This window comes from Hylobates moloch, unplaced genomic scaffold (assembly GCF_009828535.3).
Source record: "Hylobates moloch isolate HMO894 unplaced genomic scaffold, HMol_V3 SCAFFOLD_5, whole genome shotgun sequence".
Lineage (NCBI taxonomy): Eukaryota > Metazoa > Chordata > Mammalia > Primates > Hylobatidae > Hylobates > Hylobates moloch.
In genome coordinates, this window is record NW_026652280.1 from 51,486,786 (window position 1) to 51,501,318 (window position 14,533).

Here is a 14,533-nt window from a genome sequence, read left to right on the forward strand (position 1 = left end):
ATCCAATCTGGATGATTGGTATGAGTTTTTTGTACTTTTCTCTCATTTTGTGTATTTTGTAATCATTCCCAGTAAAAATTAGTGCTATGACATAATTATCATTATTACATAGTGATTTCATAGTAAAAGATAATAACAGTAAACTTTACCACATTCAGGAGTTTGATTCATATAGTTTCCCTATAGATTTAGAGGCATTCTTAGCAGTCCTCGTAGGATGTAGGTTAGAAAACTACTCATAAACACTCCAGGGCAAGACAGTTCTATAGTTGGTAAGAGACATATTTTGAATAAGGTTAATTTACAGAAAAGATTCTATTATCTTTAATAAAAATGTTTGACATTTAATATCTTAATTTTAAAAAGTTCAGCACTCCTGATAGAAATAAGAATGATTCTGACAAGGAGTCTGTCATCTTACATGGAAATCACTTTCTCTTACTTTATACACTGCATTTCCCAGGACAAGCAGACATTTTTAGTTGCAAGTCTAGTATTACAGACTGTAGAGATAACACCATCGTATTAATTATGCAGGGGTTAGTTTGAAATGTATTTGATATTTTCCCAAGGTCATTGTTACTTCTAAGCATTGTATCTATTTTGTGATATTACACTATCTTCAGGTTTTGAATGATTTTTGCCTAGTATCATGTTAGCTGTACTTTAGTTTTCACTACTATAAAATAGAGAAATCCCGACTACCCTGAGGTACTAGGAAATATATCTGATAAAAGTGTGTGTAACAGAAATATTAATAATAATATAATACCTGGAAGGATTTAATCTCTTCATCAGTATCTTCTAAAAGCTACCTCAAGGAAAATGTTTGTAGTTACCTATTTTTACAATATGCATGTGGATTAGAATTGAGAAGGAAAAATTGTTTGAGAGAATTAAATATTTTCAGTTGGTAATATGGATTAGTTAGGAATATGCCTGGTTAAGGAAATACATATTTTTAAAAATAAAAGTCTGATTTTTCCTTTGTATAGTCCTTATCAAGATTGAATTATCTTAATGATCATAGATTAAAAGAAGTAAGCTTTTTAAAAAGAATCCTCTTTTTAAAAGCTAAAACTTATGACTATCTTAGGAATTTTCTGGGCTGTACTTCTCCTGTGCAAGAAGAGAGCTTTCAGGGATCCCCAGAGGCCTCTCCTTGTCAAGTGGACCATCTGGGGGTGGGAATGGGAGAGCTATTTCAGTGCTAGATGAGTCCCTACAGAGCAACAAAAGTGAAAAAGGCATTATATCTCCTCTATGTAGCCTGCTGGTTTCCCCTTTAAACATTTTTAAATAGGAAAAAATCTTACTCTGAAATATGGTAAGTATTAAGGAAGCACCTTCTTGAAACCTAGAACTGCAGCCCATTAGCTGTGGGATCTGATAAATTGCCTAACCTCTGTGAGTCTTAATTTCCTCATCAGGAAAGGAGGATAATATTTACATTACAGGAATTGTTTTAAGAATGAAATGAATAGACAGTGACTGCTCTAGTGCCTGAGACATAGTATTTATTAAATGGCAGCAGCTACTTATGTGGGTGTAGAAGAGTCAGAAGGGGGTAAAACTAAAAGAAGGTCCAATTGTATAATACTAGGGCTTATAACTGTATGCTATCAGCAATACTGCAATGTCTGTATTTTAATTTTACCCTATACCATTTAATTAAAAATAGGCTTTATTTATGATGATGTGTTGTTGATACTGTTCTCAGTTAGCATTTGCCACAATGATGCTGCATAACAAACCACCTTGGAACTCAGTGGCTTAAAACAACAATCACTCTTCTTGGTCCTGCATTTGTGAGCCAAGTGGGGCTCAGCTGATCCAGGCTGGGCTTAGATCCACACCGCAGATTTGGTCTAGATCTGCTCCACATGCCTTCATCCTTAATTTGGTGGGTAGGCAGAACATGTTCTTTTGCATGGTGGTAGCATACTCCAAGAAGGCAGGCACATTTCAAGCATTTACTGATGTTACATCCACCAACATCCCAGTGGCCAAAGCAAGACACTTCACCACACTAAACAACAATGAAATGGGAAAGTAGATTCTGCCAATAGTGGCAGTAAGAGGGTAGTGACTATTTGCTATACAGTAATCTAAACTGTTTAAATGATTATCATCATAATAATTATTAGTTGCGTACAGGTTAAATTGCACCAAACATTTCTAACAGCAGTGACTAGGTCTGTGGGATCTGGCTGAGATTGTTGTTGTGGTGGTTGGTTGTCTTTTGACACTTAATGTGCATGTGGCCTTGCCATAGATATTATTCAGTGATGAGTTAGTCCATTTGTTTTGTTTCCTTATGATCAATATGCCATTCATGATGTACAAATACATATAAGAATTTTAAAGCACATTGGTGCTTCTCTGGTATCATTAATAATCTAGTCTAGCTGAGGATGTTTTCCACCCATGTTATCAATCTGCTTTACTCGGTCTAAATTTCCCTTCAGTACTTACCACAGTGTGTATTTGTCCTGTTCATTTCATCTCTGTGTGAAAGTTTCCTCTCTCGCAGAAGGTAGTGTTTCAGGAGCATGTTTAGCATTGTAACAGATGAATTGGAAATAGCTGTATAGCAACCATCGGCAGTTATTTTGGTGCACATAGTACATGCCCATAGCACGTTTTTGTGTAGTCATCACAGAGGAAGCTTTTGAAATGCACTCACCTTTGCTGGTTGGACTTGCCATTCGCCACTTGTAAGTGCTTATTTTTTAAAACTTTTTATTTTACCTCCACATGACCCCAAGCAAATCAATCAGAAGCCCTCTGCTTGAAGTTTTCCAATAGATGTCGTGACACCGCCAGAATCTTTAAAAAATAAAATCACTGTGTATTCCTCCAAATGTACAATAACTGGGAGTATCAGGTAGGTTCACAGAATGAAATAGAGCCTAAAGAGGAGTTTGTGGCTGCTCCAGGTTCATGCTGGAGTGCAGCAAATAGACCCACAAGGTTTGTCCTCCTGCTTGCATGCAGATGGTATTATCAGTTTTCTTTTCTTTTTTCAAGCAGAAGTGGGTGGAGAGGGCTGTTTCAGCTGCCATTGATGAAAATCAAACTCCCAATGTCTGATGGCAGGCTGCTATTTCACACTCTGCTGTTTCTGTTTCAACAGAAATTTTGTTTGTTGTTTTTGCTGGCAGTGTTTGCCTGTTCTGAAGTAAAGGCACTGCTGCATTTAGTTAGGGGATCAGCATTCTTTGTTTACATTCAAATTTGTGTCATGGTTATGGTGCTTCAGATTTATCGAAAAACACCTTCATGAAAGCCGGGAAGTAGCATTTTGAATAGCATTGTAGTTCTGAAGAAATGCCAAAACTTTAATGTCAGTCTCTCGGTACCCACTTTGTATGCTTTGGGAGCATTTGACCCATATCAAATACATATCAAATACAGTTATTCTTTATAACAACCAGAATCATTATTTATCGCCCTTGTGAGGTACATTTTTGCGGAGTTGTTTCTGTATACACATTTAATATAGTAAGATCTCTCCCTATAATTTCAAATGAAAAGCAGATAGTTGAAGCAAAACTGTAGTGGAAAAGTTTACTGTAGCTCCCCTCCGTTTTAATAGTTAGCATTAAACATTAAATGGAGGTAAAAACATACCACAATTCAAACTTAACAATAAACCTAGAACTTACCTTGAAACCTAGAACTGCAGCCCATTAGCTGTGGGATCTGATAAACTGCTTAACCTCCGTGAGTCTTAATTTCCTCATCAGGAAAGGAGGATAATATTTACATTACAGGAACTGTTTTAAGAATCAAAGGAATAGAAAATGACTGCTCTAGTGCCTGAGACATTGTATTTATTAAATGGCAGCAGATCCCTGCTAATAAGATCTCTGCCCATAATTTCAAATGAAAAGCAGATAGATGAAGCAAAACCGTAATGAAGAAGTTTACTGTAGCTCCCATCCCTTTTAATATTTAGCATTAAATATTAAAACATTAAATAGAGGCAAAAACATATCGCAATTCAAACTTACCAAGGTTAATTCTTTTTTTTTTTTTTTTGAGACGGAGTCTCGCTCTGTCACCCAGGCTGGAGTGCAGTGGTGTGATCTCGGCTCACTGCAAGCTCCGCCTGCCGGGTTCATGCCATTCTCCTGCCTCAGCCTGCGGAGTAGCTGGGACTACGGGCGCCCGCCACCATGCCGGCTAATTTTTTGTATTTTTAGTAGAGAGGGGTTTCACCGTGTTAGCCAGGATGGTCTCGATCTCTTGACCTTGTGATCCACCCACCTCGGCCTCCCAAAGTGCTGGCATTACAGGCGTGAGCCACCGCGCCCAGCCGGTTTCATTCTTTATATGGAAGCAATCTCTTTATGTCAGTCTCAAATCTTACGAGATCAGAACTTGAAAGATCAAATGAACACTCTGCTTTTTCCTGTCCTGATACCTACTGAACTGAAATCTAGCACAGCTTTATAGGGCAGGTTGCTTCCTTTCTTTTAAAAGGATAAAATCGTTAAGTACGGCCGTCTGTTGGCTGAGTGCTTGACAGGCGAAACATAACCTCTGTCCTTAAGATATCTTCAGATGTAAAATGAAGAGTATTTTGATATTTTTTCTTGCTTAGCCTTGAATATTGAGGGCCAAGACTTTCTATGATAGGTATCTAATTTTAATCAGTATCTCATTTCTTCTTGGCTTCTAGCAAGCTTCTAGGTATTTAAATCTCTTGGTGCTTTTTTGTAACTTAGTTCGTTCTCTACAGCTAAAAATCTACTTCCTATGGAAGTGAGGGTAATTTGTGAACTGCCTGGAGCCTGGCAGATTACAAAGCTGTTGAAGATCTGAAGTGTAAAGGAATCCCTCTAGGAATCATATGAAATACATCCATTTGGTTTTCAGCACATTCCAGTAATGTATAATTCTTGAAATTCATAGAATCTCTATTTTCCAACTCTCCACTAGATTTCACAAAGGTAATATTGCATACCTGCCTTAAGGCTGCTTTAGAGGAAGAAATTTACTTCCAGTTTATCAGTCATGGCTCCTGTCACTTTTATCCATTATTCCAATTGAACATAGGTGAAATCTGAAAAGCAAAATTATGTTTTTGCTCAGAGCGAAGTTCATTAGAAAGTCCTCTACATTTTTTAAAGGACTATTTATAAAAGTTAAAATAAGTAGCACATCTAAATGTCTATAAAATGGTCACTGATTCCATTTACTTATTTAATTGACTAGGCTGAATCTTGACAACTTACATAGATTTTGTTCAGGTCTGTGACAAAATTTCATAGAAGACTTGTTACATAGGATGCATTCTATAAATTTGCAGAGCATTTTTCCCAGCACTGAGTCTTATAACTTAATTTGATTCAGTAATATACGATTTTTCTCTTAATTATGACTTTTGTTTATATTCTTTCCCACCCAAAGCATCACTTTATACCAAAAAATTATTACTTTTTGGGTTTCTGACCACATCTTTGCTTTTATTCTTAAGTTTTTATTATAGCATAACTATCAACATTTTTAAAGAAATAATTCTCTGTTTTAATGAGCTCATTAAAATATTCTTCCAGTATATTTTTATCCTCCAGATTTTTTCTAAAACTTTAGTTACCTACTAAGGAAGTTATGTGTAAATGTATTGAAGTGCCTACATTTCCTAATAATAAAGGAGAAGATCACAAAGTACTAGATAACAATAGCTTTTTTTTCTGGTGCTGCTCTGTAATGCACCGTATTTAAATTATTTAGACTGTGAAGCCTTTCTGTTTCTCAAATTATCATTTAAGGGACAATCGCCATCTTATAGAAAGGAATACTTGACTCAGTCCCTTTTGGAATGATGCGTCAGCTTTATCACATACTTGACTACCTTAAATAAGGCATCCTGCGCAACTCTGATGGAGTGTTTTCTTAATGAGTAGAAATCATAAAGATGAACAGTTATTGTATTCAGTATCGTTGTCGGTCCAGTGAGAATCACTGAGCTGAATGTCTACAGACTCCAGAAAATAACCTGAACTTTACTGTTAATTATTCAGTTCTCTCAATTGTCTTTTTCTGCTTTCTACCTTTATTCATTCAGCGGGCAGATCTCAAGAGCCTGTTTTGTGCCAGGCTCTGAGCTGAGCACCAGAGCTTCTAAAAGAAGCTTCGGTTTGAGAAAATATGTAAACAAGCATGTGAAATTCAGCTTTGAGTGCTATGATGGAAGCATTTAAAGAGTACAGTTGAAGCACACATGTGGGGGAGGGCTTTGTCTGCTGGGGCTTCATAAAGGAAATGACCCTTGAAAGATGAGTAGCCACTGGCCGAGGTGCTTAAGTAAGAGTGTTCCACTCAGATGGGCTAGCATGAGCAAGGCAGAAGCTTGAAACAGTTGGATGTTTTCCAGAAACTGTAAGCAATTGAATACAATGGAAATGAAGTTCATTAACAAGACCATGATGAGAGAATTGACTTTAGGCTGTGGCCACGTTGTTGAAGGACATGTGTAACAGTCAAAGGAGTAGGTCTTTCTTTTCTAATCAATGGAGAGCTATTTATAAGTTTAAACCTGATAAGCTTTGGGCTTTACAAAAGACTTATTCATCAGCTGTTGGGAGGGTAAATTTGGTGAGTACAACAAGGACAAACTAGCTCAGTTAGGAAGCTATTACTAGAGGCCTGATAAGAGGTTTAGAGAATCTGTGTGCCTAGAACCTTTATCCTTAAGGGTAAAGTCTAGAGGGCTTGAAGACCAGTTGGATGAGGAAGAACTATTAAGATTATCATACTTATGGCTGAGGTACTGGTAGATGGTGAGCGGTGTAGGAGAAGCCAGGCTCAGAGGAATGTGGATGTTAATTTTTCTATTTGAATTTGGAATTTGAGGTCTATATACATGAAAATTTCATATAGGTACTTAGATCTATTGCTCTGAATAGCAAGAAAGTTCTGGGATAGAGATAATGGATTTAAGTCATAATGAAATATAATGAATCACATTTATAGAAAACATTCTATGTGCCAGGACCTGTTTACACACACACACACACACACACACATAATATTATATATTATCTTTTTAAAATCTTCAGTATAATTCTAGGAACAAGATATTATCTTCATTTTTTTTTACAAGTAACTAAGGCTTAGAGAAGTTTGAAAACATGTGCAAGCTGCCACATCTAATAATTAGCAGGCCCATCATTGAACCCAAACATACTGTTAAAATAATGTTCACTGTGTTTTCCATTATTATTTTTAGCAGTGTTTTAGAATGGGAAGCAAGGCTATGTATGCACTTTGCATGACAAAGTAGATAGATAGGCCTAGAGTAGATAGGCCTGGATTTGAAAGCCTATAGAAATGTCATAACAGAGAATATTGGAATATTTATAGTCTTAATTTTATCTTATTGACAGTAGGAAGCACTGAAAGTTTTCAGCAAGATGATTAGAAAAGGGGAATGGATCCGTGGGAAAGGGTGTGATAGTATTCTTTTGGATGGAAGTAACAGAACCCAGTTTAAGCAAAAGGAATTGTTTACTGGAAGAATATACCAGGAAAACCTTGGAGAAACAATGTAAGGGGTTAACAGGCACAATGTGAACAGTTTCTAGAATTCCACCTCCAAAGTACAGCCAGCAAATTAGCACAGCTGCCAACTGGTTCTTGTCCTTATTTACCTCTGTTCAAACGTCCAAGAGGCTAGCAGGGCGTGGTGGTGCATGCCTGTAATCCTAACACTCTGGGAGGCTGAGGCAGGTGGATCACTTGAGATCAGGAGTTAAAGACCAGCCTGGCCAACATGGTGAAAACCCGTCTCTACTAAAAATATAAAAATCAGCCGGGCGTGGTGGCGGGTGCCTGTAATCCCAGCTACTCAGGAGGCTGAGGCAGGATAATTGCTTGAACCCGGGAGGCAGAGGTTGCAGTGAGCTGAGATCATGCCACTGCACTGTAGCCTGGGTGACAGAGCAAGAGCAGTACTCTGTCTCAAAAATAAAAAAAAAAAAATCCGAGATTCTGAGAAAGATGAGACTGAGATGAGTGGCCCAGCCTGAGGATGGCCACTCACAGCTAAAGCAGTCTGCTGTGATCATTCACTTGTAACACAACATCTCCAGCTCCTTTAGGTCTTTTGTTCAACTCTTGACCTTAGAAAATCATTTTCTTCTATCTTTACTTGTTAACTCAGAATGAGACTTTTCAAAGAGGATGATAATAAGAATAGTGCTGGTGGGGAATTTATTTCAAGAGGAAAAACCATAAAGTTTGGAGTGAAATTAGATGTAATGGAAGAAAACTCAGTGCCATCAGCCATTAAGGGTCTAGTTTAAGTGTCCTTAAAGCTCATAAGTCCCCATCAACTACTTCAAATCAAACCTGTTTATATATATTTATATTTATTTATTTATTTATTTCAATAATGTTTAGGGTACAGGTGGTTTTTGGTTATATGGATAAGTTCTTTAGTGGTGATTTCTGAGATTTTGGTGTACCTGTCACCCAAGCAGTGTACACTGTACCCAATGTGTAACCTTTTATCCTTCACCCGCCTCCCACCCTTCCCCGTGAGTCCCCAAAGTCCATTATGTTAATATTATTCTTATGCCTTTGTATCCTCATAGCTTAGCTCCTGCTTATAAGTGAGAACATGTGATATTTGGTTTTCTATTCCTGAGTTACCTCACTTAGAATAATGGCGTCCAGCTCCATCCAAGTTGCTGTAAAGGCCATTATTTTGTTCCATTTTATGACTGAGTAGTATTCCATGGTGTGTATATATATCACAGCCAACAAATAGTTGATTTATTTTTAACTATATGCTGATGATAATTCTTGCTTTAATATTGGCAACAACTGACTGGCAGTGCCAGAAACAGAAGCAAATCTCTTCTTGACTGATTGAATACAAATAAAATTTGCAAATAGTCTTTATTATGATCCATATCTTCAATTTTAAAATATCAACATCATTTTTCCTTAGTAGGAAGGAGCTTTCTTATTCCTTCCATTCCTGTATGAGGCCTGGTTTCCAGCTAGAAGCATTTACTCTGATTTTTATTATTATTTCTCTTTACTGGAAAAGAGGACATCCTAAATTTATAGACTTGAAACAGAAGGAATGCTAACATTGTACTTTTAAATCCTTAATTTCCTGTAGTAACTTGTTCTTATCGATAAAAATCTTGCTTTAATTTTTCATAAACTTGTGTGTGTGTGTGTATCTTTATGGTTTCTCTTTTGTTGACTGCAGTATCCTTAGGGCCCCTAACAGTGCCTGGAACATAATAGGTACCCAGTAAGTGCTTGTTGAATGAATGAATAATTTCATAAGATATGTTAAAGTGAGACAACTTGTCTCCTTGTTTTCAACATGAAAATTAGAACAGAATTTATCAAACTTCAAGATTTGTAAATACTTTGGGAGTATAATACCAAGACCATCACTGTATATACACCAACCGTAATACCATTCTGTAAAGAGTGGATTTAAACATCAGACAGATCACCTTAAATGTCATCTGAGTCAGGTTGATAATGGAATTACCAAAGAACTTTTAAACAGGAATGCTCCTAAAGTAAAGTAATAAAACGTTATTTCCCTAATTCCAGTGCTATCTTATTGGGTATTTTAAAAGTAGAAAAACTTGTCTATGAATAAACAAAATAAATGGTTCTAGTTATATAATAATACTAACAATTTTAAGTTTCTTATATTTATATTAAAATTAAGACTAGAATGTACTAGTAAAATAGAAAAAATACATAGTGTAAATGAAAAGTGCTTATTAGCAGTTTGGCATTTCAGATGTACCAATTACAAACTTTCATATTTGTTGTTTTTATGGTGATGATTGCCCTCTTAATATATGACTGTTTCTCAGTGGTGTCTACAATAGGCATAGTAAAAATTAGGGACTGCTATTTAAGGGGCTGGGCATTAATTTTTTTCTTTCATAAATAAATTATATTTAAATGAAATCAGGGTAAAATTCTTAGGTAATTGGAATTATTTATTGTAATGGTATACTTTTACATGTTTATGTTATTGTAGACTGTAAAGTTGTTTATAAGGTACAAGAAAATATTGATACTGTAGGAATGTTGAGTAGTGGCAGCACTTAGGTAGAACATAAGTCCTCTACGAATTCAGGAATAGGTATAAAAACGATGTTGAGGCAGGCCCATACTGCCTGCACTGCTTCTTAATTCTGTTAAGAATGATTCGTCTGAAAGAAGGAAGGAATCACTAGGCTAATTCTACCCTAATCTCTTTGAGTCTGCTAACAGTGTTGCGTGCACTGGTGTGGCATTTTTTCCTGTTGTCATGGACACTTATCCATTAAAAACACAGTTGCCTGCTGACTGTTCATCTTTGCACATTGCCTGGTGAGGCTTGAGTGTGATTTCGGGCTTTGATTAAAGTAGAAAGTATTCAGTAGAAATCCATTCTTTTTATTTTCAATAAAATGCCGTGTGTGATTCCAGTGAGAAAATAATTGAATTGTTTGTTTTGTGCTCATTTTCAGCAAAGTCAAAAACATTTATGTAGCCTTGGCCCCCATTTATACCTTATTTCTAAGTAAAATGTTTTTCACTTCAGAAAACCAGTTTTGTAAACATGCCAATTAAAAGTGATTGAAGAATGTATCAAATGATAAAGATTTCATTATTTTCTAAATTTATAATCTAGTGCTGCTCCTAAGGAAAATAAATTTTTTTCATAGAGTTACTAATTCATGGTTTATGTTTTTACTCTCAATATGTACTCATTGTGGACCCCTCCCCACTAACTGAAAGCCAGTGTGATTTTTTGAAGAAGCATACCAGGATTTGGAATCACACAGTGATGTTCAAACATTCTTAGTTCCACCACTGTGTCATCCTGGGTCTGGTACTTTATCTCCTTATGACTCAGGAATTTTTTTATTTCTAAAGTAACATCTACCTTTTAGAGGTCTTAGGATTAAATGAGATGATCTGTGGAGTGTGTCTGGCATAAACATCCAATCAGTGGATCAAAGATCTTTCCATGTGAGAATAATAAACTAGAATACTTGGTATTTGTTGTGCTCTCACTACGCTGTGAGTCTCCAGTAAGGTGGGATGAGAGTCACCCATTTGGTATTCTGTGTATAATATTTTTGTTGCACTTAGTAGGGCAATATTTGCTATATAAGGGTTTGTAGAATTCTACATTGAAGCTTGGCTGGACTGTGTTTTTTCAGCATCTACTTTCTGTAGATGCTCTGCTCTCTGCATCTGTTATTTTTCAAGCAGTTGCCATTTTTGCTGCCTGTGGTTAATTTTGCTGTGAACATTTCTGTTAACAGGAGGTAAACCTAAAGGTTTTTGTGTTGACTGCAGATTGTTGGAACACAATTTTTATCAGGATGCTGACCTAAGAAAATTAACATTGTCTGTTCATGGAATTTTACCTACTTGGAAGTGACTTAATTACTTTGCTGATGTGATGGAACTCGCTCCACTGGCATACAGTTTTTGGAGTACTGCCATGTCAGGAATTATAATTGGCCTTCTGCTTACACGAAGGCAGTTTTGCATCATTTAATGTGCTTCATAGCTATAAGTTAGGAGTACTATTACTATCTTGATCATACAAGAAATCTGGGGTGGTTCTCTTTATTAAGAGTAGTATTTTAGCTGTAAAGTGAGTGGTTAGGACCCCAGCATGCCACACACTTGTTCGGATTCACTCTGAGGCCCTGTGCACAAATGCTCAATCAACTTTCAGTAAGCGTCGTTGCCTCTAACTAAACAAATACTTATTCATTCGTCAGTAGCACCATTTTAAGATATGATCATAACACAAACCATTTGCAAATTTTATTTGCGTTCAGTTAGTCAAAATGAGATGTGCTTCTGGTTTTGGCATTGCCAGTCAGTTGTTGCCAATATTAAAGCATGCATTGTCATCAGCATATAGTTAAAAAGAAATAACTATTTGTTGGTTGTGTAATACTCTCTTTTTCTTGAGCCATAAATGTTGACCGACCTTTGCTTTGTTGTGTTTATACTAATCACTGTAAAATATCAAGATCTGTTTTATAAACCACACAGAACTGCAAACTGTGTGGAATTGCCTAACCCTACAACTTTTAAAATTGGAGGAAAAGTATCCTTACAAATTAGTGGTAAGGAGAACTTGACAAAAAAACACACGATACAGACTGTGAAATCCTGACTTGGCACTGGTAGAGCAGAAAATAGGTAATTATAACAACCCATAAAGTGAGTGTGAGCTAGAAACCTATCATTATTTATAGTTCCTTTGGTCACTAATAATGCCAGTTTGTTCTATTTGACAGTTGTGGGACCTAGGGGCAAGTTGCCTAATCTCCCTGAGCCATAATTAATTCATTTATAAAATGGAAATGTGAGTTGCTGCCTACTCAGCCTGGAGTTCCAAGGATCAGATATGATCATGTATGCGAAATCAATGAAATATCAATACCAGTCTCCCAAGTCCAAGAGAAGACTGGAACTAGCATGGAAGGAATGCAGCCAGCCAGTCAGAGTTCTGTGTAGCACCCTGCCCTGACCTCAAACACGGGATGTCCTGTGAGTCGTGTATCCTTGCCCTTCCCTATGCCGCACAATCCTGAGACATCAGAAATATGGATTCATGCAAGGAGCTAGGCAGTATAGGTAATGGACTTGCTAGCTTCCAATAGCTGCGGAAAGGAGAGAAATGAAGGGACTTTGCATGACATTAGACCCAGTCTGGTGGCAGAGCATTAAACAAGGAACTAAGAGTATGAAGGAAGACACATGAAGTCCGCTATCCTATGTACAATCCCAGAGATGAGATGTGGATCCTTCAATTATCATTAATACATTCAAAGATTTTTAAGCCCACAGGAAATTGCCAAATCTTCATAGGAGTTCCAGAAGCTGTAAAGTATTTTGCATTCAATAGGTACTCAAATGTTGTTGTGATGACAGTAATTTTCACCAGCAGTTGTGCTCTTAAAAAATTTAGTTTTGTGAGTTTTACATTTGAAAACGGTGATAGCAAATTAGAATGTGGTGCAGAGGAAACACACAAATTATCAAAGATCCATGAGTAAAGAAACTAATAAATTCAATACGGAGAAAACACGAAACAAGACTGACATCAGTACATTTGGTAAAATACCTTTTTGAAGAGATGTCTGCATACAAGATGGCTATCAGATGTTTTCTGTCAATAAGACAAGTAAACAAGATAATGTAAGCAGGAAGATGTTAGATTAGACATGACTTTCTCCCTGAGAGATTTCACTTGATTCCTGGGACTTCAACTGCACAAAAAAATGCATGCATTGGTTCCTATAGTTGGACTGGGGAAGCTCCTGCAGAGTAAGGCCTTTGGGGTAGTTTATGAGTCCTTTATACCTAGCACTCAGAACAGGCACATTTCATGCACACACATACACTCACCTACACACACACACACACACACTTTTTTTGAGACAAGGTCTCACTCTGTCACCCAGGCTGGAGTGCAGTGATGCAATCACAGCTCACTGTAGCCTCCACCTCCCAGGCTAAAGCAATCCTCCCACTTCAGCCTCCTGAGTAGCTGGGACTACAGGTGTGTGCCACCATGCCTGGCTAATTTTTGTATTTTTGATAGATATGGAGTTTTGCCATATTGCCCAGGCTGGCCTTGAACTCCTGGGCTCAAGTAATTGCCTGCTTTGGCCTCCCAAATTGCTGGGACTACAGGTGTGAGCCACTGCACCCAGCCCTCATATATATTTTTAAATGCTAAATTAAATCAGCAGTTCTGAGAAACAGTCTTTCATAAAACTATTTCCTTGTTGAGATTTAACCTGTTTCTATTCATCTTTTCCCAAGTCAACAAGATTCAAAACATTGGCATCCTTTTTTGATTCCTTACTTCCCTTCAATCACCATTTTCTATACCCACATCCTATTAGCTACCCATTCCTATGGATTCTTTCTTCATCATCTTTTTTTATGTGTTTCTTCTTTTGAGATTCCCATTCCCATTACTCTGGCTAGATCTCTAGTTGATGTTCAAACAATAACCTCTTGAGAGCTTTGCTAGCCTTTAGGTTTTCATTTGTAATTTCAGCCTGTATATTTAAGTTGAGCCGTTTGTCCCAAAACATTACTCCCCCCTCCCAAAAATGTTTGACACTTGTCTACCAAGTTTTTGTAAGTTTGCCCATATCCAATTTACAGATTTTTTTTCTTGTATGAATTCCATATTTTAAGTAGTGGTTAGCTTTGCATTCCCTTGGAGGTGTCATTGCCTCCTTTCTTCTGCTCGGTGTTATTTCTGCAACTTACTGGAACTCGCTTTTTCCCAGTCTCACCTCTCAGAATCCTAATGTTCCGCATTGTCTCGAAGTATTTCTGTAAGTTTTCTCGCTGCTTCCCACAATATTCTTATGCTGTATCAAACACCTTAGCATATGGTGTGAACTAGAAAGTTGATTGTTAAAAGGGGGATGTTTAAGAACAAGACATCTGACAATCCATTGTTAAAAGTAGCTCTGCCTTCGTGCTGGCAGCCTAT

General features: G+C 37.0%; 1 protein-coding gene across 1 annotated transcript in view; it reads left to right on the top strand.

Annotated features, from left to right (window-relative positions):
* Nucleotides 1-14,533, top strand: part of CDH2 (cadherin 2) — a 239,105-nt gene that overhangs the window by 131,535 nt on the left and 93,037 nt on the right. The gene's annotated exons all lie outside the window — the stretch shown is intronic.